Source organism: Rhinolophus sinicus, linkage group LG04 (genome assembly GCF_036562045.2).
Source record: "Rhinolophus sinicus isolate RSC01 linkage group LG04, ASM3656204v1, whole genome shotgun sequence".
Lineage (NCBI taxonomy): Eukaryota > Metazoa > Chordata > Mammalia > Chiroptera > Rhinolophidae > Rhinolophus > Rhinolophus sinicus.
In genome coordinates this window covers 144334937-144361250 of record NC_133754.1, presented here as the reverse complement: position 1 = coordinate 144361250, position 26314 = coordinate 144334937, and the positions used below count along the sequence as shown (strand labels likewise).

At 40.6% G+C, this 26314-nt stretch overlaps 1 protein-coding gene across 5 annotated transcripts in view; it reads right to left on the bottom strand.

Annotated features, from left to right (window-relative positions):
• TMC1 (transmembrane channel like 1) overlaps positions 1-26314 on the bottom strand; it is a 241737-nt gene that overhangs the window by 142252 nt on the left and 73171 nt on the right. The window contains exon 4 of one of the 5 annotated variants that reach the window (XM_019736716.2): positions 15936-16009. The exons of the other annotated variants lie outside the window; for them this stretch is intronic. The gene's annotated coding sequence lies outside the window, so the exon portion shown is untranslated. The remainder of the gene's footprint in view (positions 1-15935; positions 16010-26314) is intronic. 5 annotated transcript variants of the gene reach the window in all.

Sequence of the window (26314 nt, the reverse complement as noted above, 5' to 3'; positions counted from 1 at the left end):
TTGCAATAATGAAGTGATTTCATAAAGTTAAGTATCCCTTCAAGTCTACTGCCAGGCTGTCCAGTTGATCAAATTATGATGTCATCCAGACACAGACCTTCACGTGCCCTTCTCTTCAGCTTGTCCACTAATTAACAATATGTGTGTGCTTGAAGGGGTGGGGCAAGACATGGTCCCCTGACCTTAAACAAGAACATTCGTCAAAAGAAATGTCAGTTCAGTTCAGGGAATACAAATGTTTCAGTTATGCTCTGTTTCAAGAGTTTTAGGATGATAATATACAGGTTCATTTAAAACTTAAAGTACAATAACCCATGTTGGAGCTATCCATTTCTCTCCTTCCCTTTCTGAAATGTTAATTTAAGGTAGTCAGTCTTAAACATGGAGCCCCAGAAGATTACAATCAAAAGAACTAGCTCAGGGGCACATTCCTCAACATACTTTCCTAACTATTCATTTTTCTCAGCTGTCATTCTTCGTCCCTCTCACCATTAATAAAATGTCTGTCTCTCCCAACTCCTGGGACTGTAACAGAGTGAAATGCTTGGTCTCTCTGACTCCATCTTGTTCAAGCCTGCTTAGTCTTGTATATAGACGTGCTAATCATTAGAGGGATTCTGCTTGCGGCTTTAGTTTTACAAAAACAGCCCTTCCCATTTCCCCTTCGCTTGACATAAAAGAAGTCTGAGCTCTGTACTTTCTTAAGATGGATTTGGGGTACCACCAGGGCTCCCATCTTCTCGGTTGGCACCTTCTTGATCGATAAACCTTTACTCCAAATTCTGACATCTTGAATTTTGGCATTTGGAAGCATCAGGCACACAGACTATGGACCTGTAACACCTTCACTAATCCCATCTAACCCACCACCCACCTAGCCCACACCACTCACCCCCTCCACACACAAAAAAAGTACCCCCTTTTAATATTCTAATGTTCTCAGGTTCAGCTATTCATCCCCCCTCCTTCAGCACCCACACCTATACCATAGTCATATTTATTCCATTGGCCCAAATGTAATTATTTCAATGGGTAGGCCTTTATCTTAATGAACAAGCCAAAGAAATCTAGGAAGACACAACTTCAGGATACTAGACAGACATAATTTTTTTCTAAGAGGCATGAACACTTCCACTATCCATCCAAAAGATACTTACGGAACAAAACAAGTAAGTTAAGGTAGATTAATATGACTAATGATTTGAGGGATGAAAAAAATTGATGAGGAAACTATCACATTCCCTAATAAATGCATCATATCCCACTTTTCTAAGAAGTATTATAAAATGATGTTAAAATTAGAGCTAGGGAAAAAAACAGCCCGTCCTATGATGAGGCAGGATCATAGCTGGTGGATAACCTGACCATCTCCTTGACCTCTTTCAGACCAGGATTTCTCAACCTTGGCACTACTGATCTCTTAGGCAGAATACTTCTTTGTTATGGAGGCCTACTCTGTGCATCGTACCCTGAACTTTACCCACTAGATCCAGTAACACCCCTCCTCCAGTTGTGATAATCAAAAATGTTTCCAGACATTGCCAAACATTCCCTAGGAGGCAAAATTTTCCCAGATTGAGAACAACTCTCATAGATTAAACAGATGACCGCTTGTCCTAGATCAGGGTTCAGTAAACTACAACGCGTAGACCAAACAAACAAACAAAAACCCACTGCCTAGCTTTGTAAATAAAGTTTTACTGGAAAACAGCCACACTCATTCATTTGCTCGTCTATGGCTGCTTTGTCATTAAAACAGCAGAGTCAAGTAGTGGTGACAAAGGTTGTACGACCCATAAAACCAACAATATTTACTATCTGGCTGTTTAGGAAAAAAAGTGTGCCAACCTCTGTCCTAGTCTCCTGGTTTCGAACATTTATTTTTTTCAGTAATGACAAGTTTTTATAATGATATCTTATATAAAACTTGTGTCAGACAGGGTCCAGATGGAACATTCAACTTGGGTAATTTGAAAAAGTAAAGCATAAGCGGAATAATTTTTGCAGGCATTTTCAAAGGTGTGTCAGACTATAAAGATCAAAGGGCTAAGAAAGCTGAGCATTATTATGGAAGGGAGAGGACCAAAATGACCCTGTAGGAAGGGAGCCAGAGGAATGAATACCTCCTTCACAGTCCCCTTCCCTCCAATCTCACACTAGTGTTCCCCAATGGTCAAGCCCAAACAGAAGCAGGAGGGAAAGCTATTCCACTGACACAGTGGTCCTGACAGGTCAGCCTCCTGAGTCACAGAGCAGAGTGTGGAAAGGTGGAGAGTGGACCTGGGGGGCGAATGGGAAATCCCCAGCATAGAGACCTAATATCTAAAACTGATCAAAGCAAAGCTCCCATGATGTTTAATGGGAGAAGGTATTGAGAGCAGTACAGGTTGTTCTTATCTTTGACTCACTGATCCTAGTTGAAAAAGGGAAGATGAAAATCCTGTCCTAAATCCTCTTCTGGCCATCTGACTTCATTTGTCTCCCTTCTGACACAAAATCCCATAATCAGATAGACCAATGCTGTCTTTTCTAACAACTACAATCCTTAAACCCTTTCCTACCATTCAAACCTTCAACCTCAAGAATCAGACATGCCCCCCAACCTTCCCTGCCCTCTACTTCTCTGCTTATGTCCTCAAGCTTCTAAACATTGATAGAAAATTTTAAGTTCCCTGATTACTGAATCAACCCCAGTGTCATAATATCAGACAACAGGGGCCTAACTGCTTGCTCAGCTTCCCATGAGTTTCAACGCTTAACTAGAATTGTGTTAAATATCCTAATCACCACGTCTGATAACCTTATCCTCTCTGCAACGAAAGATCTTGCCATCATTCCTTCACTCTTGATTTACTTCTTCCTCTGTCTTCCATACCACCTTATAGCCTAGGATTGTATATTTGAACGAAAGCATATTGGGCATCAACATTTCCTCCTTAATAATGAGATTATAATTTAGAAAGCTTTATCACCAAATGATGTTGGGCCCTGGCCCTTGTCATATCCTAAGAAGACAAGAGCTTTAAAACTAAACATGACATTGCCATGATCAGAGGAGATACTTTATACTTAGCTTTAGAACGTAAAAATTTTTCTGACCTAACATATTCATGAAAGATGGAGAGAGAGAGAGAGAGAGAGAGAGAGAGAGAGAGAGAGAGAGAGGATATAAATTTGCTGAACATTATATATAGATGGTTATGGGTAGAGCGAGAACAGGCAATAAGCCAGTAAAATAAACAATAAAAAACAATCCCTGGTGCGTGGTCAGGCGTGAAGTTGTGGCTTGGGCCTTCAGTGACTCTAGCAATGAGTTAATAAACCAGTAAAATATGTGTCCATTTTAGATTTCTAGAGGCCACAGCACTTGAAACAAAGTGATTTACGTGACCAAGTTCCCCTGAGGCAGGATCATACTCTTGTTCCCCAAGATGGCTTAAATATTTAGCAGAGGCATCTGTACTATTGAAAAAATAATCTCCACAAAGCTCTCAAGACCACATCCATCTACAGTACTATAAATGCCATTGAATAAAATGAAAATAAAATGATCAATAGTGGGTGGCAATTTATTCTTCCTCCCACCACCTCCCAAAACTAAGAGACAGAAACTAAGTAGTAGATCCTCTTTATCTTTGTCATGAGTCCGCAGATAAGGCAATTTCTCTATAATCAGAAATGTTCATTGGGGATGAAGTAAGTTTCTACCTAAAAATATGTTTTCACAAAGAATGACATTAGAATAAGGTAACATCAGCCCCAAAACACACTAATAAAATGTTCCCAGTGTTCCAAAGTTTCTGGATTAGTGGCATGGTTGGGAGATAGGAATTCACTAACAGGAAAATCACAGCAATTCAATAGTGTATACAATTCTGAGTTCAACCCTAATCCATCACTTATTGGTTGAGTGACCTTGAGTGAGTTACCTTAATTTCTCAAGTCTCAGTTTCATATGTAATAATGTCATAGAGGAGGAGAAATAGTTTTCCTCTACCCTTCTGAGTACTAGCTGAGACCTCTGTAATAAAAGACAGATTAATAAGAGAAAAACAAACAGAAGTTTATTAACATGTATACCTCTTTTATACATGGGAGATACCAGGGAAAATGAGTAACTCTCAGGGAGGCTTGTAACTCCCACTTAAATACCATCTTCAGCTAAAGACAACAGAAAGATAAGTGGGAGGAGATCAGTTTTGGGGAGGTTGCCAGGAAAAGTGTAGTAAACAAGGGTAAGGTTGTTATGCAGATTTAAGTCTGGTGCCTTCTCCAGTGTTAAGGGTTTCTTGTGATTTAGACCCATCCTTCTCTTCCTAGTACAGAGAGAAAAACACCATTACAAATAGAGAGTTCCTTTACAAATGTACATTTTCCTTACAAAAGGGTACCTTCTACCGTGTTTGCAGAGCTTTTCATATCTGCAATTTTTCAAAATAATCAGCTCAAAATAATCCTTATGTCCAAGATACATATTTCAGGGTGACACATTCTGTTACCCTTCCATGTGATGCTAAAAATCCCTGCATTCTCGTGTTGCCATAAGGATTAAATAAATACAAGTAAGATATTCAGAACACAGTTGGAACACAGAAAGTGCTCACTAAAAGTTAGCACTTTACTACTTCAGAGCAATGGTTCTCCCTGTGTGGTCCTTGGACCACCAGCTGCAGCATCACCTGGGAAACTTGTCGGAAATACAAATTATCAGGCCTCATTCAGACCAACAGAATCAGAAACTCTGGGGCTAGGACCCAGTAATCTGTTTTAACACTCACAGAATATAGGGTGAGAAATAGAGTGAAGAAATAAAATGGAGTCACTATAGTCAAGCAGCTAAATGACTAAAATCAAGTAGATACAGGTATGAGGAAACAATTCTGCTCCGGTTCTAACTAGGCTTTGAATCCTTCCAGTCCTGCTTCAATGCCTGGGTATAGGTCAAACCCCCTCTGATTACTCCCTGAAGGACTAAGGAAAAAATGGTCATGTGTCCAGATGACCACTGGTCATCTAGAGGATTACCATCTCAAACCACACCAGAGGCTAAGAACGCAGGAGTGATTCTTCTCAAGAATGTACTGTTTACTATAAGAACTCTTAGCTTTTCTTTCTTCTTCAGAACACTCTGGGCATCGCCTAGTTGTGTTTACAGTTTGCAAACCCTAAGTCCCTTGAATAAATCTTTATCATTTATTTCTAGCCAAAGCCTCCAGTGTCTTTTTGTGTTTGTTCAACAAGGGTAAAACAGAAAATAAGTTCTAACTGGATTCATCATTAAGGACTTCTGGTTTTTTTGTGACTATTTAAATGCATGCGAATGTTTGTTTTTTGTTTTGTAAATAACTAGAAAAAGAATTCCAATAATGACTTGAGAACAGCAGGATTTCTGTAGGATTACTCTTACCATGTATTTTTGACTTTGCTGGATAGAATACTTCATACCATACAACCATATTCCAAGAAATCTATTATTAAATTCTGTTAATGTATTTTATAAAGCCAAAGATATGATGGAAAAACGTATTTAAAAGAGAGACAGCCTACAGTATTGGTGATAATCATGAGACTGTACATTTGAACACAGCATATTAGTCTTAACCATTTCCACAAATAATATTGTACAACTGTAAGACTGGAGCATAGGCATATGCTGAATCATTGACAAAGGTAGATGCAGGCATGTAACACAGGATTTCAAAATCTGTGTATTTGGTTACTTAAGTATAGTCAACAAGGTACATACACAGTTAAAGGTAAAATTGCCATTTAGAACAAAGTAAGCCAAATTATATATTTTGGTCACTTCTTCCTCCACACTGCTGCCATAGATTTTTCTAAAGTACACATTTAATCAGGTCACCATATAGCTTAAAAGACTCCCTTAAATGGCTTTCAGCCTTGCACCTGAGAGCCTTTGTAATTTGGCGCCTGCTGACCTACTTCATGGACCCCAATTCCATAATTACACTTCCTCCATGGAGCCTTCCTGACAGCCCGTGCCCCACCACTGAAAACCTGGTGCCTCCTCACTTCAGCTTCCTGAGTGCTGTGTGCTGATCTCTCGTACTGAGTTTTACATCACATCTAATTGTTGTTTGAACATCTGTCTCTCAACTAGACTTTTACTTAACTTTCACTGACAGTAAGATGCATTTTCATTTTTGTGTCCCCAGCAGTTGGCATAAAGCTCAGCACGAAGGAGATACTTAGCAAATAAAGACTTTCCATGAGTCTAAAACATGAGATCTATGCATGAGTCAGGAAAACACAACGATCATCTGGAGCCTCTCGCTACCCATATAAAATCAGAGTCTTTCAATTTGAGAAAAAAAATTCCATGGCTTCCAAGGTTCTAGTGTCCTCCTCATTCTAGCAGACACACTCCCCAAGACAGAACATCCTATCTGTTGCCATCTTGTGATATCCTCTAAAACTCTGATTTCATTTACGATATTCTGACCCCCAAAGTTACAACGTCAGTTGATATTGGATGGAAACCCCCAATTTTTATCCCAGGCCCTAAGACATGAGCTTCAAGACTTAAGTCAAAGCTGCAAAATAAGCTGGGTGTAGCAGTTTAGAAGCAGCTGATCCCACATTTTTTGGCCTACTGAGTAATCCTCCTGGCTCCAGAATCATGGTAATTATTTGCTCATCCACAACCCTGCTGCCATTTCACTACTTCTCAGACTGGCATTTTAGAATATTTTCCCTTCTCAACTTGGCTCTGCTCTGTGTTCCTGGTATTTTATTCTTGCTAAATCATTCAACCTAAAGCATCTGGCCCAGGGTAACTGGGATACCCAGCCAGCTATCCTTCTCTGGAGCACTCAATGCTTAAGAGGTACAATATCTTGAATTAATCACAAATTGTTTGAGAATATCCTATTCATTTGGTTGCTCATAAACATGTCCCTGTCTATTGCCATGTTCCTTAGGACAAAAGATACATTTCCAGTTTCTAAGTAAGTTGGAGCAATGGATGAGTCTGGATAGAATGACAATCACTCCCTCTGTAAGTACCGAACTCCTTTATAGTCTGCCTTGAGAAATCTATTGATAGTTTCCTGATGATTCTGAGATGTCTGAGGCTCCACCTTCCTCTGAAACTTCTGTGATGCTCTTTTGCAATGGCCAATGGAAGCTTTAGTTTTCTCATCTTTGTAGAACTTCCATAAAAATTAATTTAGGTAATATAAATAAAACAAGGTATTGTACAAACCACACACTGTAAATAATCAATAAATGGCAGTTATTGCAACTGGATATTGGAGGCTGTATTAGTTTCCAAGGGCTGCCATGACAAGTATCAAAAACTGGCTTAAAACAATAGAAATTTAATTTCTCAGTTCTGGAGGTTAAAAGTCCAAAATCAAGGTGTTGGCAGGATCATGCTTTCTCTGATGTTTCTAGAGAAGATTCCTTCCTTGTCTCTTCTAGCTTCTCGTGGTTGCCAGCAATCATTGGTTTCTTGGTTTGTAGATGCATTATTCTAGTCATATGGCCGTCTTCTCCCTGTGTGTCTTCATATCACCGTCCCTCTGTGTGTGTGTCTGTCTCTGTGTCCAAAGTCCCCTCTTTATAAAGATACCAGCCATATTGGGTTAGGGTTATATCTCTATAAAGATCATGTTTCCAAATAAGATAATATTCTGAGGTAGAGTTAAGACTTCAACATATCTTTGGGGGAGGGGATGCAATTCAACCCATAACAGAGGTGAAAGATAGAAGAATATGTCACAACAAAATATGACTGTCAGAGTTCAGGACATGCCACCCCAAAATTTGCTACTTCAGTATATTGATTATTTTGAGCTATAGGCACTTGAGAAACACCAAACACAGGGAGAGGCTTTCTCTGAACTCACCTGTCTAAAGTCAGATCCTCTAAAAGAAGTTCAATTGTCATGAATCCCCTCCCCAGGAATTTCATCAACCAGAGAAGATTGACTCTTATCCCAGGAGAGAAGATTAGAAGTTAACACTATACCCAGACAAACTTTGTCACAAATTATTGTACCTCCCATCTAAAGACCCAATCCTCTAAGGACACATTCACCTTTCCTAAAATCATTTCCTAAAATCTCCCCTAAGAGGTCTGCATCCTCCCTCCCTTTCCCTATCAAGATACTATTTAAGACTGAATTCTAAGCTACTTTGGGGAGTTACTCATTTTTTCCCTGTGTATTTTCCATGTATATGACATATACAGGTTAATAAATTTCTGATTATTTTTCTTTTGTTAATCTGTCTGTTATTGTAGGGGTCTCAGAACTCAGAAGTATAGAGGGGAAATTATTTTTCCTCCCCTACAGAGGCATAGTAACCCATTGGGGTAGAAATAGAGAATAGTATTTTGTTTTTCTAATAATTGGCACAATTTTGTTTTGTTGATCTCCTTTTTCTTGCTGGGGAGAAGGATTCCTAATTATGTTTCAGTCTAGTGTTAAAAATTTTTAGTCCCCTTTGGTTAGTAAAAGAGACAAGTTACCCCTTCAGGCTCTGGTTGTCCCAGAGTGTACCTGCTTGGGGGATGGGGGGCATGGGGAAGGCAGAGGCATGCTGGTGAACCAGCTCTCCATAGGAGAGAAAATCAAAAGGCCTAAATTTGTAACATTTTCTGATTTCCCCTATGTGTTGAGTGCTATTTTAACTACTCCTGCCATGGCTGACTGAAGCTACCAATGAACGACTGGCCAAATTTCTGAAAATTTAAACTTAGTCTCATGAACACGTATGAACTATTTGTCATATATCACTGAAGGCATGGTCTGCTTTCTCTATAAAGAAAGTAGATCCTTATAGAGATATGGTCCAACATACCTTCTCCCTTTCTCCTAATTCTCCAACTTGTGCCTGTCCCAAAAATTTCAGGCAATGGATGAGGAGGGGAGCAACAGTGTCTTATTTGAGAAAATGGCAATTCTGATATCCGTTTCTGGTGATTGCTGGTGCTTCTCTAATACCAACATGGCAGGGTCAGTGGTCTCTTCTACATGGCAGATGTCCAAGTATTGGCTGTGCATTTGTTGGTTCACTGGAGGGTCTTGAAGGGGGCAGTCTCTGCATAGTCTATGGTTTGGAAAATACAACTTCAACTTGGCCCCTTTATACCCATTTCCCCAGCCCTTCCCTTGGCAAATTCAACCTACAGACTTTTTGAAATTGGGATCCACTGACCCCCTAGTCAGCCTGTCTTGGAGAAGGCTTTTGTCCCATCCATCTTCTTTGGCATCCACCTAATGGAGGGGAACCAAGTATCTTTGCAAATAGATGAGAAATGCAGGTGTACCCAGGTATTCTCACTCCTAGTTAAGCCATGTCTCTCCTATCACTTTCTCTTAGCCCAATTAGTATCAAACTCTGCCGGTCCAATGGGAAGCAACTATAAGACAAGAAATCATTGTCAGCACCTAACCAAGTGGAGAGGAGGGAACAAATGATGATGATATCCCCAAATGTACAGGAAAAGGAAAGGAACAAGTCCAAAGTCCTTCTCTACCATGGAAAAAAGAGTAGGAAGAAATAGTTTCCACAATATGAATTCTGCTTTCTCCCAAAAGGCATCGTCTTCCTCCCTGCCAGTGCTCTTTCAGTATTGCTCACTGTTAAAAACTGTGAAACCAGTTTGGTCTAACAAGCAGTAGGAAGGCAAGGATTAGGAATCTCCTGGCCCCAAACCAGTCCCTGGGCCTTGGAGAATTTAGTAACTTTATTATCAAAGCTGTGTCCACTGTGTTTGCTACACTCTTCATCAAGTTCTGGGCGTGGAAAAAGATATAAGTAATAACAGATAACATTATAAAGCAGGGAACAATCAGTACCTTATAATGCCCCATTACATTATTGTTCTAGAATTGGAGAAAAAAAGAACACCTTGTTTTTTAATCAAAACTGACCATAATCAAACCTGCCTCCCACGCTGGAAGAACAGGGAGAGGATATAATTCACGTCACTGGGAAAATAAATCTCTATGCTGCCCTGTTTCAATTGCAGAGACTGGTGGGTGAGGAGGATGGAGATCCAGAGAAGATGCTTTAGCAGAGCAAGGACATTGGTTTAACAGAAGATGGTTTTGCAGAAATGTTCATTTGTCTTTGGATATATAGGCAGGTCCTCAAGGATTGAGGACAGGGTCTATTCCATGTCTGAGGAGGAAGCTATAGAAGTAAAGGAGGGAGCAAAAAAGATAACAAAAAAGCAATGCTGTGGTGGCTGAGGATTTTTTTTTTTCAGTGTTTCATTTAAGATGTTTGCTCTGCTAGGATATAAACCACCATCTGAGCTCTCCGATGTGCAGTAAAGACTGTTACATGAGGGTTTTTTTTTTTTTTTCATGCAATTCAAAGAAAAGGGGATGACTACAGTGTTCGGTTCAGCATGGGGTAAGGAGAAGGGAACCTGCACGGGAGATGAGAGGCTAGAAATATGGAACGACTTCTCCCACAAGCAAGAAGTAGGAGCCAGCCCTGAACTAACATGAATCCCTGGGAAGATGCAGAAATCTTGGGGAAGACAGAAAACATAGGGTCAGTGCTGACATCTGGGTTTTATTATTAATACCGCTGTTCTGTACTAAGAGAATCAAACAGGGTGGCCAGTTAGCTCAGTTGGTTAGAGTGTGGTGCTCCTAACACCAAGGTTACCGTGGATCCCCACATGGGCCACTGTGAGCAATGCACTCCTTTAAAAAAAAAAAAAATTAAAAAAAAAAAAAGAGAGAGAGAGAGAGAGCCAAACAGAACACACACAACACAGCTCCTAATAACATCAAGGGCACAGAGGCGCCTATATCTGGGCCAGGGACTTATAAGCCTTATCATTACCAACTCTCTACCTGTCCCTAATAAGCACTAACTTTTATTCATACTCAGGGCCACACGATGGAAAGCTTGGTAGATGCGGCCCTTTCCTGGGGCTGACACATGAGGCTCACCCCATGCCAGTTGCTACAAATGGCTACTACCAGTCTTCAATCTTATTCTAATACAGGGTGAACAGCAGGTGCCCTCAAGGTGGCCCTTCCTCTTCCAGAAACTGAAATCTGTCACAGAGCACTGCGGCTCGGCTCCACAAAGCTGAGGAAATCTGAGCCAATCTGCACTACTGTGAGGCCTGTAGCCCCTGTGTCCCGCTGACCCGCTTGGCAAAAACACTTTTCCTGCCCCATGTGAACAACACTGTGTCATTCTTTCTATTCTGTGCAGAAAAAAACTCAGTGGCTGGAACTTTGGTCCATCACACATGTAAAATGTGCTTCTCAAAAGAGGCAGCATTGGAAAATCTTCTCTAATCAACTTTTCTTATTAGGAGTTCTACATCTCGTCATCTGAGCAGTCTCCCGCATGGCGATCCCGCGATAGTTGCCACAGCTCTGTAACATGAGCAGCAAAGCCCTGAGCAGACTGTATTTCAATTTGTGAAATTCAAATCCTCAAATATTTACAAGGCTGCTGGTGACTGATGTACCTTCCACACTATCATAAAATGAGATTTTCACTCTACATATGTATAAGCCACTGACAATCAAGTGTCTCATACACTTTTTTCCAGAGACTCCAGTGGTTTTTTCCTTTGCTATTTTCTCCTACTTTTTAAATTTTCATTTCTCTAGTTAGTTATGTATTTTCTTCAAGGTAGAATGAAAGCTCTTAACATTTAAATTCTGTGAAGGAGCCTTAATGACGTACAACTCTATTTTAAGCTGCCCAAAGCAACTATTTAAATACATCACATAACAGTTTCCAGAGGAGACAGTGTATACAATTTCTTACCAGGTGTACTTTGGTGTAGATTTACACTATGTGCCTTTGACTAACATTCTACTTAAAAAAGTCCCCGCTGCTTGCTTGTCAAAAGGTATGGTACTGGGTGCTTTCAATAAAGAAGTCTTTAATTATTGGGGTCACTCACTGTGTAAGCTTGAATAAAAAACAAGGTTTTTGTATATCAGTTTTCTCTTTCGCAAGATTAGGTTGCTGTACGATCTGCTATCTAGCTGGCTCCATCGTGAATCACCATGGCACACAAACAAGACTAATTTAGTGCACCACACCTCTAACACTAATCCTCAGTATAATTGGCACACTATGAGGACAAAATAATTGGAAAATGGGAGACAGAACGGAAAGGAATGGAATAAGGAAGAGGCGAGGCGAAGGAAGGAAAGGTAATAGGATTAATTAGACATTAGGGAACCTCCAGGTTCCCATTGTATTTTTCCATTCATATCTTTCCCTGGCTAGAAAAATGGCTTCAAAAATAGAAACCCCAAATTTAGGGGGTTGGGGGTTACTAATAGGCTGAGGATATATGAACAGTCTTTATACTCATTAGCAACTGGTTTGTTTTGCCTACCTCTTGCAAATAAAAGGTGCTCAATGGAGACTCTGATAAATGTTTGTAGAATAAGTGTTTCAAGCTAATGTAGTAACTATTTAGATAAAAGGTTGATAAGGAAATGGATAGATCAGGTGGTGAATCAATAGCTATGTCATTAAAGTAGATCTGGTGTGCCTCCCAAACGTGATGCAATGTGAAGTACATAACATCATATTCTTGCAATACTCGAACTGGATCAAGCCTTTAGAGCCAACTTCCAGTTGAAAAAGAAAATGGAAGCTGGAGGAACAAGTTAAACACCACCTCAAGGAAACAGGCAAATCCAGAATGTGAGACATTATGCAGGTCAACTTACTAGTATTTTCAACAAGTCAATAACAAAAAGGAAGAGAAGAGAGAGAAAGAGAGAGAAAAAGAGAGAGAAAGAGAGAGAGAGAGAGAGTTTACTACTCAGGACCTTGATTGGATCCCAATTTTAACAAATAAATTATACAAAGACAATTGGGGATGTTGGAATGTGTACTATGTGTTAAATGACTCCAAGGGTTTATTTTAATCATGGATAATAGTGACGTTATGGTTATGTGAGAAAATCTCCACGTTTTTAGAGATGCATATAGGAATAGAATAATGTGATATTTGGGATTTGCTTAAAATACTTAACACATACACATAAAGGGAAGGGGAATAGATGAATCTCGTGTGAGAAAATTTTTATAATCACTGGGTCTGGGTGATGAGTATAAGGATGATATATGGATGGGGGTACATTTTGTTGTTCTCTATGCTTTATGTTTGATATTTTATAATATAATTCTTTTCAAAAGTAAAGACCTTGGGGGACATTCTGACCAGGAAGGAGCAAAGGGAGCTTTTAAGTGCTAGAAATGCTATCTGATCTGGGTGGTAATTACATAGATGTGCACATATGCAAAACCCATCAAACTATATACTTATGATCTGTGCTCTTTATTGCATTTAAATTATACTGCATTAAAATCAACAAACTAGTCTCCATTTTTTGTAGGTAAAATTAAATAAACACCTGCATGCGTAATTAGATGGAACACATATCTGCTCCTCTGGTCCCTCTGCCACCTCCACTTAAGAGACACCTGAAAATTCCTGCATCCACTCTTTCACTGGCCTTCCACATGCCAAAAAACAATGACATTCAGTCACTGGACTGGAGAAACTATCACCCAGGTTCAGGGGTGATGGGGCTTTAAAAACAGACAATTATAAGCATTAGCTCTGAGTCATCAGCATCTCAGAGCCCTGGAAAGAAGTGGAGAAAGAACTGTCCTCAGGCAAAGGGATAGAAGGAGAGAAGCCTAGGGAAGGGCATCAGTAGGAGAACAGTGACTCCGCGGGGGTGGACCCCCGGTCTGTGGCTCAAAAAGAAGTGTGTGGACTGACAATCCCACCCTCACCAGAAGATCCTGGGGATAGCCTTGGGAGAACAACTGTTGATGCTGCTCCCAGCTGCAGGAAAAGAAAGGAAGAGAAGGATAGCTCCTGAGCAGCTAGCAAAGGTCCTTTTCCACGTAGATAGAAGGAAGAGTGGTAGACAGGTGGGGCAGTAACACCTCAGTGCAATTAGTGTCCTGTAATGACTGAATATGATCCGTTTCATTCATAGGAGAGCATATTACAGAGAAGGGAACGTAATGCCTGAAAGGAAGGGAAGAGAACTGAGGAGGCGGGCAGCCCTGATGATCTTGAAGAACCTTTGAGATTATTCTTTCCTTATTTTTCACACTTGAGCATATTTTCACAGCCGAATAACATCATGGTCCAGTCCTGCAGGATCTAAGAAATTCAACAACTATCCCCTTCAGTTCAAACTGGCAGTGTTTCTGCTGGGGTGGTTGATTAGGTACGAGGGTCTCACCATACTGATCTCCTAACAAGCAGTTGTTCTACCATATCCTTGCCTCTCTCTGCAATATGGATAAGCTGAGAATTTTCCAAATCTTTAAATTCTGGTTCCTTTATGCTTAACAATTCCCCCTACAATTTATTTCTCTCTTCTTGCATTTTACTATAAGCACGCAGGAAGAACCAACACTGTGCTTAGAAATCTCCTCAGTTAAATATGTTCTGCATTTCAGTCTGAGACTTCATCAGAATAGCCTTTACCATCCGCATTTCTACCAACATTCTGTTCATGATTATTTAGGTGTTTTCTAAGAAGATGCAAGTTTTCGCTATAGTTCTCCTCTTTTCTTTCTGAGTTCCTGCCAGAATTACCTTTAATAGCCCTTCATGGTAATCTTGACTTTTCTAGCATGCAACTCAAAACTCTTCCATTTTCTGCCCATTACCCAGTTCCAAAGCCACTCCCACATTTTATGATATTTATTACAGCAGCCCCCCACTTTACGGTACCAATTTCCCTATTATCCTGCTCGGGCTGCCAGAACAAAATACCATAGATGGGGTGGCTTGAAAACCAGATATTTATTTTGTCATAGTTCTAGAGGCCGGAAAGTCCAAGATCAAGGTACTGACAGATTCAGTGTCTGGTGAGAACCCTCTTCCAGGCTTGCAGAGACAGAGGAAGCTTTCTTGCTGTGTCCTCACAGGACAGAGAGAGGAAGCTCTGGTGGCTCCTCCTCTTCTTATAAGAACACTAATCCCATCATGGGGTTCTACTGTCATGACGTCATCTAATCCCTAGTTACCTCCCAAAGGCCCACCTCCTAATATCATCACATTGGGGGTTAGGGCTTCTACATATAATTTTTTTTTGGGGGGGAACATAAGCATTCAGTATATAACATTACCACAGCATAATCTAGTTTATCCTGATGGAAACAAAGCCTGCAACAAGAAAAGACAACGTTTGGGTTGTCCACAGTGTTGGGTGAAGCCAACACTAGACACCAAAGTAGAAAAACGAATAGATTTCTTGGCATCATTGAACCACTGGAACAACCCTCATCTGAAGGCCATTCTAATGGTAGACTTTCCAATTATATAAGAAATCAACTCCTTTATAATTTAAGCTTTTTGGAATCAAAACCAATTAACTGGTACACAGACGATTTACTGTATTATGTGACTTCCAACAATGGTCATATCTGAATGGAATAAGAGAGGGCCCCAGACCTTTGAGCAGACAATATGCAGGCTGGGCAGTGGTCTATGAACTAGCTGGGTACAAAAGCTCTATCCAATAGGGACATCACATCCAGGGAAATGATTGACCAAAATCAATCCATTTGGCCTCAAGTCCTTCAGTAAGTCTCCTGGCAGCAGCAAGTGTAGCTGAATTTGAAACAGAGGAGAGCTGCACATGGCGGGGGGACTGGAAGTGGACTAGAGAGCATAGCCTTCTCCTACCAACATTGTACCATGTCCCCAAACCATTTCAAAATTCCCCAGCATCTTCCCCAGGGAAAAACTATTAGTTAGAAAAATGTGATATAATATGAAATAGACATGATAGCACACGAAATCAATTACATAAATTGTGGGATATAGTCACAGTTTTAGTTCTCTATCACAGAATTAAAAAGTCACATTTCGTCTCCATTATGAGAGAAATTAGAAACAAAGAAAAAATGTGAGTACATTCTCATACCTGGGCTCTATCAGATTGTGCAGCCCGGGCCATCACCATGCCCTGCAGCAGGAAGGCCCCTAATCGTGGAACAACTGTGGAGAGAAAGTAACAGGTCTGGGCCTGCCCTCCAGGGAGTTACAAAACAAGCGGCAATATCCTCACTCACCAGTCAGTTCCAAAATGCAAGTCAATCAGAGAAGCCCAGCTATACTGTTCCTGTTTTTCTGTGATGCTGGCTCTGGGTGGAGATCTCTAACTTCTGTATTTCCACATGTCCTTCCAATAAAGCCCTCTTAATTACAGTACCTCTCTCCTTTGAAAACTCAACACTATTTTCAATAAATATCCAATTTTTCCAAGTAGCTCTCTCAAAAAGAGAGTTTATCTTCCCTCTGACACATTTTATTTGTATTTTTTAACTGTAAAAAAAAGAAAAACAAAAAATGAGTATTTTTCTCCCAGAGCAACATTTGTTTAAACAGCCCTGAGGCTAGTCTGAAATCATAGTTGTTGCATCACTAGTTTCCACCAGATGGCGCTGTTGCTGGGTCACACACCCGGAGTCCTACAAAACTTAATCGCATTACTGAATAAACACCAACAACTGCTTCACAGAGATACCGGTAACTGCTCCTCCCCTCCCCCCGCCCCTTCTTGAGACGTTACCACTGTCAAAACAACTACCATCTCGGTAATTGAGCCCTGGACACTCAACTCTCTCAGAGGGTTTATTATTGAGCTAAACCGTCCCTTAGATGCAATGGCGTTCTGTTGGAATCTAGTAGGGAAGATGGCCATTTAGCAAATGATTACACAAATAAACATAATCACCAACTCTGATTTGTGCTACTGAAGAAAACAAAGGTACCTGGTGCTAACACTACACATGACCAAATCTGAGGGGCAGAATCCAAAAGTGCAAAAGGAGCTAAATATGGGGGGTGGGGAGGAAGCATTTTCCCAAAGAGGTGGAACAGCAAGCAACTAAGGCTGGAAGGATCATGGCACTTTAGAAAGGCCAAAAAAAGGCGCAGCCGGAGCTTTGAAATCGAGGATAAGAGCAAAAGAAAAGAGAACCGAGTGATCCCATTGAGAGGTCTCAGGCTTCAATGACCAACTACACAAATGGCCCCCAAATTTATATCTCTCATCACCTTCACTTCCAAGTTGCATATATGGCCCTACTTGATCTTTCCACTTAGTTGTTTCAAAGGCACCTTATAATACAAGTGCAGCACTGAATTCGTGATCTTTTCCGGTCTGATCCGCTGCTACCTGAGTATTGATGACGCACAACTCATACATTCAGCTGCAAAATTTGGAAAATTGAAAAGAGTCCTTGAATCCTCCTTCAATTCATCCTTAGCAGCATAGACAATCTAGCACCAAATCCTGTTGATTTCATCTACCAAATCTGACAGCTTTTCTGTAGATCAGTGATTCTCCAAGTGTGGTCTACAAACTAGCAACATTAGCATCTCCAGGGAACTTGTCAGAAACGCAGATTCTCAGGCCCTGCTCCAGACCACTGAATCAAAAGAGACCAGAAATCTGCATGTTAACAAGCCCTCCAGGGGATTGGAAATCCACCACAGTTTGAGAACCACTGTCCTATACCCGAAGCCTCTCTGCTGTTGCAAAGAACCTATTTCATCATTTCTTACCTGAACTACCTGCAGTGACTTCACAATCGTTCTTCTCCGCATCCACTAAAGCCTCCTTCTAGGGTGTATCTCAACCCTGGCAGATATTACAGTCTACTGGGATCCACTCTAAACCAACTAAATCTGAATCTCTGGGGTTGGGGCCCAGGCTTTGGTATTGTTTAAAAGCTGCACTGAGAACTCAACATCGATCCATTCTAAACTGCAGCTAGACTGATTTTTAAAAAATGCTAATCTGCTCTTGTAATTCCCCTACGTAAACCCAGCCAGAAGCAAGCCCACATTCCTAATACCTATGAGGCAGGTAAATGATTGCGGTGCCTCTGCCCTTAAAGCCATACACCCTTGGGGCTTCTATCAACCACACTGGTCTTCAATCTTTGCAGACTCCTTGCTTCCTCTTCTTTTAGAGTTTTGTACGAGCTGCTTGTTCTCTTGGCCTAAATTGCTCTGTCTTACCCTTTTCACCTAGTAATCCTCACTCATTCTGTAGATCTCAGTTACATCTTCCTTTCCCCCAGGGAAGACTTTCCCAACCTTCTTTGTCATGGGGAAGGCTGGGCTGGGGAGGATCCAGATATCCCAGTTTGTCCAGGAAGTCCTGATTTATGGACTTAACGACTTATAGATTTCTTTATTTATAATTTTACATTTACTTGTGATTATTTAATTCTTCTCCATCTTCCTCACTGGATCGTAAACTGGAAGAGTTTGATACACAAGTCACGGTAACAAATATTTTTTGAACAACTTTTTTGAGGTGGGCACTAATTAGCATTCCAATTTATGTAGGGGAAAACTGAGTCTAGAGAGTTAAAGCATCTTGCCCAGATCACACAGCTAGTGAATAGTGTGGCTGTAATTTGAACCTAGGTCAGAGATTTTTTAACATCATAACCACCAAGCTGTTCTGGAGGAGAGATTTCTACTGCCTAATTGAGTGCCTGAGTTTCCACAGTAGGTAAGGATTAAGTTTTGCTTGGCTCTTATTAGAACTGAGCTCAGCTTGAAGACTACACAGCTACTTCCTTTCCATTGAAATTGCAATCTGCTCCAAGGAAATGAAGCTTATGGCTCTCAGGGTATAAAGGGCAAATGTGTGGGAGAAGCCAGAGATCAAACGGTCAAGTATACTTGTTACAGAATTTTTCATGAGCTGAATTCAAATGCTATCAATGGAGCAATTCTCTCTTGAATCTGAAAGAGTGAGAACAAAGGGTGGGGGGAAAGGCAGCTGCTGGTGCATAATCAGGAGCCAGATGGAATGGTCCAGCCTGGGGACGTGGAGTAGATGCAGCCAGGGGCTGCGACACAGGTCACAAGAGAAGCAGGTCACAAGAGAAGCCGATGTAGCAGAAGCTAAGAAGCTGCCTCTCCCTCAGGGAACCAACCCATCCCTGGTAGTTCTAATTCGCCAGGGGATCCCCTCCTCTGGTACCAGCTGTCCTTCCTCTTTCTACATAAGACTGAGTTAGAACTCCAGGAAATCATTTTGTCTCTTTGAGTCTCGGTTTCCTCATATGCAAAATGAGGAAGTTTAACTTAGATGACCTTGAAAGATGCTCTCAGCTCTAAAATTCTATGGTTCTGTGACCCACAGCCAATGCTGTTAGTAGGATTGACTCCAAAAAAGACAGGAACATTTGGATATTGCTAAAAATCCTCTTCTCAAAATCAGAAAAAGCATGGCCCATTGATGCTATTCCACAATCCTTACTGCATCTGATCCTGAAGAAACTGCTTCAGGTCAAGTCCAGCCTGCTTTGAAGTCTAAATTCAACCATGAATTTCATAGCAAAATGAATCCAAAGCAGAGTGAATATCACTAATCTACCAATTCCCCAAACTGAGGTAAACTAAAATATTATGACAGAAACAAACACTTAACAGAAAAAAATTGGTAGCAGTTTTTCTTAATAATTTCATTTGTTTGCATTAGAATGAATCATGTATAATTTTAGACAAATCAGAATAAATCCATGTTACAGTTCACATTCATGAAACAGTGTATTGAATCTATATTTTACAGTTGGATCAAAACATTTTTATAAGGTTTATGTCGGCACTAGAAGTAAGTAGTTATGAGGCAGGACTGGCTCGGGAAATGAGATGAATTCAGCTCTGATACGCCTTCGCTCATGCTGTTTATTTTTGTCTAGAAGGCTCATTCCCCAATTTCACCTAGAGAAATCTTGCCATTTCTCCCACCTTGTCACCAACCTGGGAAGCAGTTTTAAAACATGACCTCCAGATTCTTTGACCTTCCTCCTTTTGAAACATAGTCTACTTGTATGTTCCCTCCCCTTAAATTTGGGCTTTATAACTCCTCAATTAATACAACATGGTAGAGGTGATGCCATGCCAGTTTCCAGATTCAGGCTTTAAGAAACGGGCAGTATTTACTTTTTGCCTTGGAACCTAGCCGTCATGCTGTGAGGAAGCCCAACAGCCACAGGTATAGGCCATGTGCAGGTGGTCTAGCTGACGGTCACAGTGGAGGTCTCAGTCTATAGCCAGAATCAACTGCCAGACGTGTGGGTGATCAAGCTCTCTCAGATGACTCTGGTCCCCAGTTTTTGAGCTGTCCCAGCTGACGTCACGTGGTGTAGAAATGAGCTGTTCCCATCCCACCCTATCCAAATTTCATCTTCATGAGAAAATCAAATGATTGTTGCTGTCCTCAGCCTTTAAGTTTGGGATGGTTTGTTATGCAGCAAAAGGTAACAAGAACAGAAGACTTCCTTAAATCCTTCCTATTAGAATGATAGTCCTGAGGGCAGGTCACAATTATTTCCATTCTCTCCTCCTTTGGGGTACACGACAGAAATGCAGTTCCCACCTGCTTTGAATTTAGACATGGTCATATGATAGATTATGGCCAATGGAATATGACTGGAAAGGAATATATGCCGATTCTGGGCAGAAGCTTTAAAATCTACTGTGCAATCCACCAAGTTCCCTTCCCCTGTCACAGTGATGGTAGAAACCCACATGGAAATTAATCTTCAATCAGCTAGACTCCCTGATGGGACTAGGACAAGCAGGGCAGATTGCCAACCTGTGTTGGACATACAGCATGAAAGAAAAATAATTATTTGTTGGGTTAAGCCACTGAGATTTTAAAAAATAATTTGTTACCAGCATATGACCAGGTTTCTCAGTGGCAACACTACAGACACTTGGGGCTAGATAATTCTTTGTTGGACATACAGTCCTGTGCATTGTAGGATGTTCAACAGCACCCTGGCCTCCACCCACTAGATGTCAATAGCACCACCACCCCTAGTTGAGTCAACCAAAAATGTCTCCAAACTTTGCCAAATGTCCCTTAGAAGTAGCCCCAGTTGAGAACCACTGACCTAGACGATTCCAACTGATAAAACCATCAGCAAGAGGAATGAGTTGTTTTCTCTTCCACTTTCAAAGCCCTTCACAGACTCTTTTCTATAGCACTCATATTATCCGCAATATTGAATTACAGTTAGTTCCTTCGACTCTGTCACCCTGAAGACTCTGAGGGCAGGGGGGAAAGTAGGACAGGTGCAATGATCTCCTTAAAGCTTGAGTTTTCTGTTAGTGACGTACCAACAGAAAGGTGCATCAGATGGCTAAAACCCACAGTCTCTCCTAGCAAGGTGACCCAGTTCAGGGCCACCACAAATAGTTATACAGTGTGCAGATTGCACAACGGTACCCAACCACAGGGATAAGTGGTAATGAGGTCCATTCCACTCTGCTTACTATGCTACCTCCACGCAGAAGGAGGGAGTTTTTCTTAGTCATCTGTCTAATGAAGTCTTTTTAAAAACTTGACTCCAAGGCCAGCTGCTGCTCTGACCCAGGTTGTGGGGGAATCTGGGATACATCTACATAGAACAGGACTTAGAAAATCTGATGTTCACATAGGGATTCCCTTTGTCCTGAATCTTGGAGAGAGATGGAAAGTGAGTTCAAGCCACTGGACAAGAGTGAGTATAAGTAACTCAAGTTAAGACTGTCTATTTGGAGAAGAAATACAGTGAAAAGTTAAGTCTTCTTCCTACTTCTGCTCCCTAATAGTCCCTCCTAGGGTCAGCTACTATTATTAGTTTCTTCTGTGTTCTTCAAGAGGAACTGTATATATTAGTGTGTGTCAAAATTAGTCCTTGGGTAAATTATATCCAAAAGTACATAGCCAGTAGGAATCTCTGCAACTGCTGTTTATGAGATTTCCCTCCAATACTGCTCAAGCAGCTCTTCTTGATGTTGTAAATTAACTACTAAAGTCACACAGGTCAGGGTGGCGACATGGTCAGTGGAAGTCCAACATCAATATGGGCAAGCCCCAGTGTGCATCTACCTATGCCCCAACCACTGCACACCCATCTCCCCAGCCCTATACAACACACATCATGATGCTTGGTGGTTAATTGTATAGAACTGTGTTTTTGTCAAATCACCACCACATTCTATCCTGACAGCAGATCAATCTGAGCCAATACCTTCTCTACTGACATCTTCCCCAAGAAGTTACCATATGCCATATTCACTTCATGCTTCTCTATTTCAGTCATTTCCAATCCAGAGAAACTCTTCATCTTGAGGACATCCATATGTTCTTAATCATCATGCCCTCTCTCTATCTCAGGAAAATACCGTTAAATCTCTATCATCACTTTTTGCTTCTCTTTTCTTCTTGCATTGTCTTCTCCTTCCCTCTTTTACTTCCTCTTTATTATGACTGTCAGTGGAGACACAGCCCCAATCATGATGGATAGACATTGGTGAAGTCCCAGTGATAATCCTCTATCAAGAAAAAGAACTAGAATTTTTAAATTGAAATGTGATAAAGACTAGTTTGGTGAAATTCCCAGAAGCCCCTTTGCAAAATAACCCTACTCACCTCTATATAAGCCTGTCTTCCTCAAGGAGCCATATTAATGATAATCTACTCCTTTATTAATAATGCTCTGCAGCAACACTGACAACAATGTTTTGTCATTTCTCCCTGCAATTTACTGACATTATGCTTTCTTCATGCATCTTCCTTGGCTTCAAATGACCTCCCCTCATTTTTTCGCCTTTGAAAAACCTCTGTATCTTTTCAGCCTTTGCAGAATGAATTGTTCCTTCTACTACACCCCTCCATCAAATAGCTTTTATTGCTGTTTAACACCCATTTCATTTGTCTTGCATTATTTGTATTTGTCTCTCCTCCTTAGCCTTCAAGGCTCTTGAGAGACTGAGCCTTGTTAAGATTTGTAAACCTCTCTTCCAGGAGCACATCTGTCAGGCATATGGTAAATGAACCATACAGTGAAATGGAATCAGCTTCTGTGGGTTGGACTAGGAACCTAACGACCACTCACAAAATTATCTCCCTGCAAAAACGTATTGGTTTTTCAAACAACTGACTTATTGGTTTATTTACATCCCACTTTATTCCATAATTTCAGGCAGCCTATAGACACTTTTACAATTATTTTATAGTGGCATATTTTGTAAACTTAAGTCAGGATTAAAGATCAATATCAAGAAGAAAGGAAGAACCCAGATATGTGAGCCACAAAATCTTACATAGACATAAAAGTTGGGCTACAAGTTTGGCTCTGAGCTTCCTGGCAGCCAAAGCACAAATGAAAATATGTTCAATTACATTCTTCTCGTTGTTCAGAAGGAGAAAACATACCATTGCTTGGGGGAAGCAAAATTTTCCTGGCACTCAGTTCTGAAACAAAAGCTCTTGTATAAGATTTCTCATAGGGGACATTGAGTAGGCCAACAATTCACTCTCACTTGGAATTTTGGTGCATAATTTGTTCTCGGGGCTGCATGAAGGGTCATGTGGCAAGAGGCAAAGCCAGAGAGGTTAATTAAAGTGGTGAAGCTATTTTATCTGCTCTTAAATAACACAGATTATGTTGTTGTCATTGGTTTTGTTTGTTTGTAGTAACAATGGAGACATTTATGTTTCTGCTTTGTAGAAGTTTTGAATGGGGAATGGTAGATCCCTAACTCAATATTTCTGAGGGTTAGCATGAGTTTAACAAATGGCATATTTAAAAAAGGGCGTTGAATAACTTACATTTAAGCATTAAACCAGAGAAATTACTAAAATAGAAATTTTAAAATCTAATATGAAAAACTCAAGATTTTCAAAATCAATAGTTACATTCAGTTGTGTTTTCCCCGTACACTGAAGTAGCAATTCCACAACATAAGGATTCTATGTGGTAAATTAGCACACAACTAGAGAAGGCAGAGAGGCCAATGAGAAGGGGCAGAAGAGGGATTTTAAAAGATTAGTGAACCTCTTTGGAAACTTCCAAGGGGGCTATTTGCATGTCTCACTGTCAGAAGTAAATCAGCCTTTGGATAGTAACTAAATCCCCAGTTAACACACAGGCTGCTTATCCAAGCCAAGATCAACTGTGCTTTAAATTTTATTTTAAATATTTAGGGGGACAAAAACTAAATCAGCTGTATAGCCAGAACATTAAATCATAGCAAAATTTTCTAAATGTGTTTTTATTACACTTTGCCAACTTTTACAAATCCTTGTATGCTTATTGTTAAGTATAAGATGCCATCATTCCCTCTAAAGTTATTCAACATGAAAATTAACAGCACTGTTGTACTAATTCTGTTTGTTGCCAGCCATCTCCCAAGTATTCTTTTGAACCCAAGAAGAAAAATAATTCAGACTTATTTACCGTGTTATGGAGCATGAGGATGTAAAATGTAGAGAGTTCACCCCCAAAATAGTTCACTAATAAAAATAACCAGACTTTTGAGTCACTCCCCATTACTGAGTTTTATCTATAGAGCGCTATACTATTACTCAGGAAAAGCAGTGGAGATGAGAAGGCAAAGAAACTATTAAGCAGAATATATCAAGAATATATTTGAAATTTGAGAATTTGAAATTCAGCTGCTTTGATACTTCTTCCAAGGTCACTGTATGGTGAAACTGTCATTCCTCTTTTAATAATAAAGTTGAACCAAGAGGACTCACAGCTAGGAGCTCTAATCCAGTGAGAATCCATTTAGAAATGAGAATGAAAGCTATAAATGTATCCTATGCATCTCAATATACCAACTGCCATTCCCATTAGCTTACAACCCCATGAGCAAGCACTGACCATTATAGACAGCCAGGGAAATAACCTAATATTTATTTATGGAACATTCTTGTAAAAGGTGGCACTGAAGAAACAATCTCGGAAGCTGAATGTAATGTAACTGAAGAACAATAAATAACTAAGGAACCCTAAACTAAGTTTTCCTTGTCAACCTCCTACTTCCCCTTATTCTACTTAACTATGATGCCTCAGCCATCCAAGGAAACTTTATGTATTTTGAACTCCAAAATGCTAGTCCTTCACCAACCATTATGCATTATTTAAAGATATTGGAATAAATTCATTTTTCAAATGTAGTCTAAATGACATAAAAAATTCTTTTGTAGTTAGGATCAAACTGTTGTACAAAGTACACACACTTTTGCTGGGCAACCTGGACTTTCTGCACATATAGAAAGAGGCAGAGTCAGCAAGAGGAGTTTGCCACCCTGAAACCTCTGACTAAGGGCAGAGTATCATGGGAGCATTTCTGGTTTGACTCGAGCATCATCTAACCCTGAATGATTATAGTTTGGAGGAGGTGCCAGTTATCAGCAGATCCATGTTCAAAAACCTCCCCAGCCTTGCTTCACTTTGAAGAAATACAGTTCAAGGCTAAATGAAACTTTCCAAGGCCGCTGGATGTTTGTATTTCTTAGTCTGGGAATCTCAGCTTGAAGTAGACTGTGTGTGTGTGTGTGTGTGTGTGTGTGTGTGTGTGTGTGTGGTATGTGCCCACATGTACATGTGCACCCCAAGGTTTAGAAAGGAGGGTTGGAAGTCAGTGTCTTCAATGCCTTAAATCGTCAAAGAAAGATATTACATATGAGGCAAAATAGGGCAAACCTGAAGCCAGGTGGGGTACTGTGCTTGTTCAGCCAGATACCGTGAATGCTGTAAAGGAAATGAGAAGGGTGTGTGCAATAAAACTGCTGGTTGAGAAAGATATGAGTGAGGCTGCACAGTGAGCTGATAGTGAGGTTACTGGGAAAGAAATAAAGCCATTCTTCCAAGCAAAGAAATAAGGAAAAAGAGGCAAGACAATACAGTGGGGAAATACATGGGACTCTAGGTTGGTGGTTCTTAAACTTTAGGGTATATCAGAATCACCAGGGGGGCTTGATAAAATACAGATTTCTGCATCCCCCCCCCCCCCCCAGAGAAACTGACTTAGTAGGTCTGAGATGGCCTATTTGCATTTCTAACAAGATCGCAGGTTACACCTTTTCTGCTGGTCCAGGGACCACACTTTTTAAGTAGCAAGACTGTAGATAGCTCACAGATCTGAATCTGAAGATCTGCTCTGCCATTTCCCAACTGGGTGCTGTTGGAAGATTACCTAGACTCTCCAAATCTTGGTTTCCTCATCCTTACAATAAAGATAATGATATATACTTCATAAGAGTGTTATGAAAATTAAAGGAAATGACATATTTGAAGCATATGGGACATAGTAGAAACTTTACAAGTACTTTCATTTCCACCCCTCTGAGGGCAGAGTTAGGGAAACGGAATCATGACCCAGGAGGAGCTCCAGGAAAAAAGGTAGGGACTATGTGCCCAGAATCTAAAGCAGTGTTTCTCAATCCTGGGCAGGCATCAGAATCAACTGGGGTGCCACTGAGGAGTGGAG